We start from the raw sequence: 4,973 nt of genomic DNA on the forward strand, positions 1-4,973 counted from the left end.
TTCGACTGACCAGGAGCATCTCTGTCTTGTCTGGATTAAGCTTCACTTTGTTTGCCTTCATCCAGCCCATTCCTGCCAACAGACACCAAAACAGCTTCCTTGAAATTGGGAGGAAAGGAGAAGTAGAGTTGGGTGTCATCAGCGTACTGGTGGCACTGCACCCCAAAACTCCAGACAACCTCTCCCAATGGTTTCATGTATATGATGAATAGCTATGCTGTCTTGGGCTGATGGGAGTTGCAGGCCACCAACATCTGGAGGTCTACACGCTGTCCACCATTACGCTAGGGGCTGCATCTTCCAGAGTGTAAAGCTTCCCCGAATATCTCCTGGCTTATAAACCTAGGCAAACAGGTTGCAGAAGGCCTCAAAATGAGCTAAACGTTATGGCTAAGTGTGTCGTGTGAACTATGACTTAGCATATAATGTGAACCAGTCCTAATCATGGTGGCTACATAACCATGGTTTAAACATGCTCACTAACCATTTGCTGCAAAAGAGTTAGCAGCCTAACCGTGGCTTAGTGTGTTTTCTGAAAGGCCCATTGTTTTTTCTGTTCTTAACTTTGGTCCCTCATACTTTCTAGGACTAAAGGAATAACACTTGTTTGATCCTTTCCCCCTTCTTTGTCTTAAGTAAATGATACAAAGGAAGCGCAATCTCATTAACATGATAAATCTGGAACCACTGAAACAAAATTTCTTGCAAAAAAAAAAAAGTGAGTCGAAAAATGCTTATTAAGACTAAGTCTTCAATGTGGTGTAAATATATTTCTTAGGTACAGTTCTTACACAATATTCTGACACCTACCAGCAGGTTTTCATAGTAATCTGTAGCTTTATCAAAACTTCTCTCCTTGGGAAGCTTACACAGTTTACAAGCTTACAAGTTTACACAATGGAGGGATAATGCAGGAATGTTTCTCAAAAAAAAATCCCCCCAAAAACGAAAAGGAAGTTGCATCTTCAAAAGAGAACTCTCAAAATAACAATTATCTACAAGACAATTCAGTCCTACGGTGGCCAATTTGTATCTGAGCTCTGCAAAGCAGTTTGTGGTTATTCTTGTAGGTCTTCTAAAAATAAATGGAACCAACACAAATAGCAGTGCTTATCACCATCACAAAGACGGTATATCATTAGTGCCCTCCAGATATGCTACCATAGGCAATGGCTGTCCTTTCCCATATATTTGGTGGCACTTTTCGGTTGGTATTTTTTTGCTGCACTTCTCACTAGCTACTTGTCAAAGCATTAATCACACATATAATACATGTAAGAATAATTGCAGCCATGCTTGTGCAAGTTTAGGTGGTCCTAAGGGCAAGCATAGAAGGCTGAAGTCACTTGTGTTGCATTCTATAGGCTCTCAAAGAAATTGCAATTTTGGGTTTTGATTTGGAGACCATACCCATTGGCATGATGAAGACTCAACCAATAATGTCACAAGATAAAAGGCTCAAAACGGCTACAACATAGACCTATAATTAACTCTTTGCTGTGGGAAGTCAGGCCTGACCAGCGCATTCCTCCGCTCTTTGTTGTGGACGAACTGTCCAGAAATATTGGGGATTTTCCTTCAGATTTAGTTGACTGTGCTGCCAAGATTTCAGCCTTCGCCTATAATGCAGGGATAATCTGAGGTCTTGATAAAATAGCTCCCAAATGTCCTCGGCCCTGTTGGAGAGCAATATCAGCTCCCTGGTATAGTGGGGGCTCCTTCACATGGAGCATATGTAGTGCGATCAAGATCAGTTGCTCACAGAAGTTTCTGGGTCCTTTTCATGACGTCATAATCCTCTGGTGCTTCTCTTGCTGTTTTTGAGGTTTATTCCACAGAGATTTAACTCTCCGAAACTGGAGTAACAAATATATACCGCTATCAAAGAACTGATGTATTTCCTGGCTAGTGGAATATATCTGTAATGTTTCAGTGCCATCTGCTGGCTGTTTAAATGAAACATATGGAACTTCCCCACAATAGGAACCACCTGGGGGGGGGGGGAATAGGGGAGAGGAAAGGGAGAGGCACATTTATTGTGCCCATTGTAATCCCAAAATGGCTCTGCAAAAAGAAAGACCAGTAAGGGAGCAGGCTAAATCACTCATTTAAAGAAGCTCTGGATGTTGTATTCTGTTAACTATTAGAAGTTTGTCCTGGCCAGGGCCCAGGAGGGAGGGAGGGAGAAGGGAAGCATGGTGGAACAAGGGTGCTGCCATTTTGGCTGGGAATGGAGCTGGAGATAATAAAGTGTTCTTTGGAAATATTGGAATTTTTTTTCTTATTGAAGAAGGGCAGGCACAAAATTGGAAAACTGATGAAATGATAGGGTGGATGATTAGGGTGCAAACAGCAGACTTGTAACGAATAGATGCAAACACATTTAAGAACCTAACTTTGATCTTATTGTGTGGCACAATCTTGCTCAAGTCTTTCCACATCCTGCAGGCATTTAATCTTTAATTTGTTGCTCAAGTTATTAACTTTATTGATAGCTCTTTAATATTTTTGATATTTTGGTACATTCATTGCTGTATTTGGGTTATTATTTTATTATTGTTTGGGGGAGGGGTTATTGAGAGACTTGAGAGTCTCAAAGCAATAAAGAGAAGTCAGTACCAACAGCTAGTGGTTTGTTATTGTAGCTGACATGGGAGAGACTTTTGGACAGTCTTTCTCCCAGAACAAAGTGTCACTGGAAGGCACAAGCAGCAGCTGGCATGTGAGAGGCCAGCCATTGGGTGGAAAACCCCTACCAACAAGTGTGTCAGTTGCCACCAACAGTGGCTGTTTCTCCCACAACTGCAGCTCTATATTGTGACTTGTAGCATGTGTTCACATTATTTATTTATTTATTTATTACATTTCTATACCGCCCAATAGCCGGAGCTCTCTGGGCGGTTCACAAAACATTTATACATGATAAAACATACATGACTTCCTATTTCCTCCCACAATTACAACCCTATGCATTGGGGTGGCACTTGATTGTGCTATAAACTCAGCGGATACTACGACACATATATTAATGTGTCCCAACTGAACAGCAGTTGCATTTGGGGGGGGGGGATACAGGCCGAAAAGTTCCTCGGAAATGAAAAGGGCTCCACTGTAAGATTCTCTCCCTGTTAGATCACATTTACTACAAGACAAAACTAGAAATGTATATAAAACCAAGAGTGCCACCTGGTGGAGTCTTCTATTAAAACGTTAAGTCCATTATGAGATTCAATTGATGTTGTATACTAGAGGTGTGCTCCGCTCCGATTAGAATCGGAGAATCAGAAGCGAATTGCCCTGCTCCGCCTTGCCCAGAGGCGGAGTAGAAGCAGACCGCGGACCCTTACAAGCACGGCGAAGAGAAGCGCCCATAGGCGGAGCGCTTCTCTTTTCGCGGAGCGCTCCGATTGCCATTGTGGAAAATTTCGCCCATAGGATTGCATTGCGGAAAAGAATAGGGGATAACTGTGTTGTTTTTTAAGCTGTCTTTCTGAAACTTCTTGTGCTTAGAGAGTCATGGCTGGGGGTCATTTTGAGCCTACTCTCAGCTCTCTGCATGGTGTGGTTCGTTTGCTATAATTTTTGGAAAAATCGGGTAAAAAAAGCGGGAGAGGTACCTTTTTAAAGTGCTGAGAGGCAGAGTCATGATCACATGATCCCAAAGTTGGAGGAGGGGATAGGCAAAACGGGACTTGGGATACTGGGAAACTTCTCTTTCTTAGTCTGAACGGACTTTTCCCAGTGTTTTTTAAAACAGTAGCCCCACCAAATGCACAAACACAACCTGAAATCATATACTAAGCAAATAAATAACAGATGGGAAACACAGCACTGCTATCCACCCTAACCTTAGTGAACAACTGAATAGATGTGGTGCAAGGAGATGAGGTCCCCTAGGGCATGTGGACATGCCCAGTGCACACACTCCTGTCCTTGGAGGGTCATCAGATCCCTCCAAAGAGTAACCCAGTGGAGAGAGACTAATGCCTATCATGAGTTGAAGTGTTAGTTTGCTTCTTAAAGACTGGTCCCTAGACAGGGACAGTCAAAATTGGCATAATTCCCCCTCCCCCTGGGCACATCCACTTCCCTCTTACTGGTAAAAGACAGATATAGCTTTTTTAAAAAAATTCTTCCTGTTGTTTATTCAGCAACACTGCTGCTTTTAATTCTACCCCTCCGTTGTTTGTTTATTTATTTATTTATTTATTTATTTATTTATTTATTCCATTTTATATTTACACCCCATAGCCCAAGCTCTCCTGGCTTTTCCTCTTCAGTGAAGTCAGGCAGGCTTTCATTGTGGTTCAACTCCTTGTTGTTGTTGTTGTTATTGTTGCTATTAATATTAATTAGTACTGCTATTAACATTATTATTTTGTTGTTTAGTAATGGCTGTGATCACAGTGCAGTCAATCAACTCTGAAGCAAGCATCACAAAGCTTTACTCTTATCCTTCTAGCCTCCTAGTTAGTTATGGGATGCAAAAGAAAAGGCATCTCTCTGTGCTGCTCCCACCTCACAGGGATGGTTTGCATTACTGGCTTTGAAACTATCCTTGGCTCACTTCCTTATGCCCCCAGAAATGTCTGCTGCCTGCTTGCCTTCCCTCCCTCCTCCCCTGCCCGCCTCGCAGGGATGGTTTGTGTGTGTCTTGCTTTGACTCAGGAGATAAGTCCTTCCTGCGCTCACTTAGACTTTTGGAAGTTCCAAATCAATTTTTCAAGTGTGGAAGAAGATTCATATAGGTTTATCTCTACTCCCCAATTCATGGCATGTTGGGATTTCCTTTGAAATGGCCCCATTGAGCTGTCTGCAGCTTTAAATCCCTGAGATACTGGGGTGTCCAATTTTCAAAAATTCCCCAAAAATCAGGGGATGCTTGGATTGGCTTGAGTCTTGGCATGCGTGTGTATACATCCATGAGGTGTCATGGTGCTGAACTTGAGGTTTCTAACATGAAAATTGACGTA

The sequence above is a fragment of the Elgaria multicarinata genome, chromosome 1 (genome assembly GCF_023053635.1).
Source record: "Elgaria multicarinata webbii isolate HBS135686 ecotype San Diego chromosome 1, rElgMul1.1.pri, whole genome shotgun sequence".
Lineage (NCBI taxonomy): Eukaryota > Metazoa > Chordata > Lepidosauria > Squamata > Anguidae > Elgaria > Elgaria multicarinata.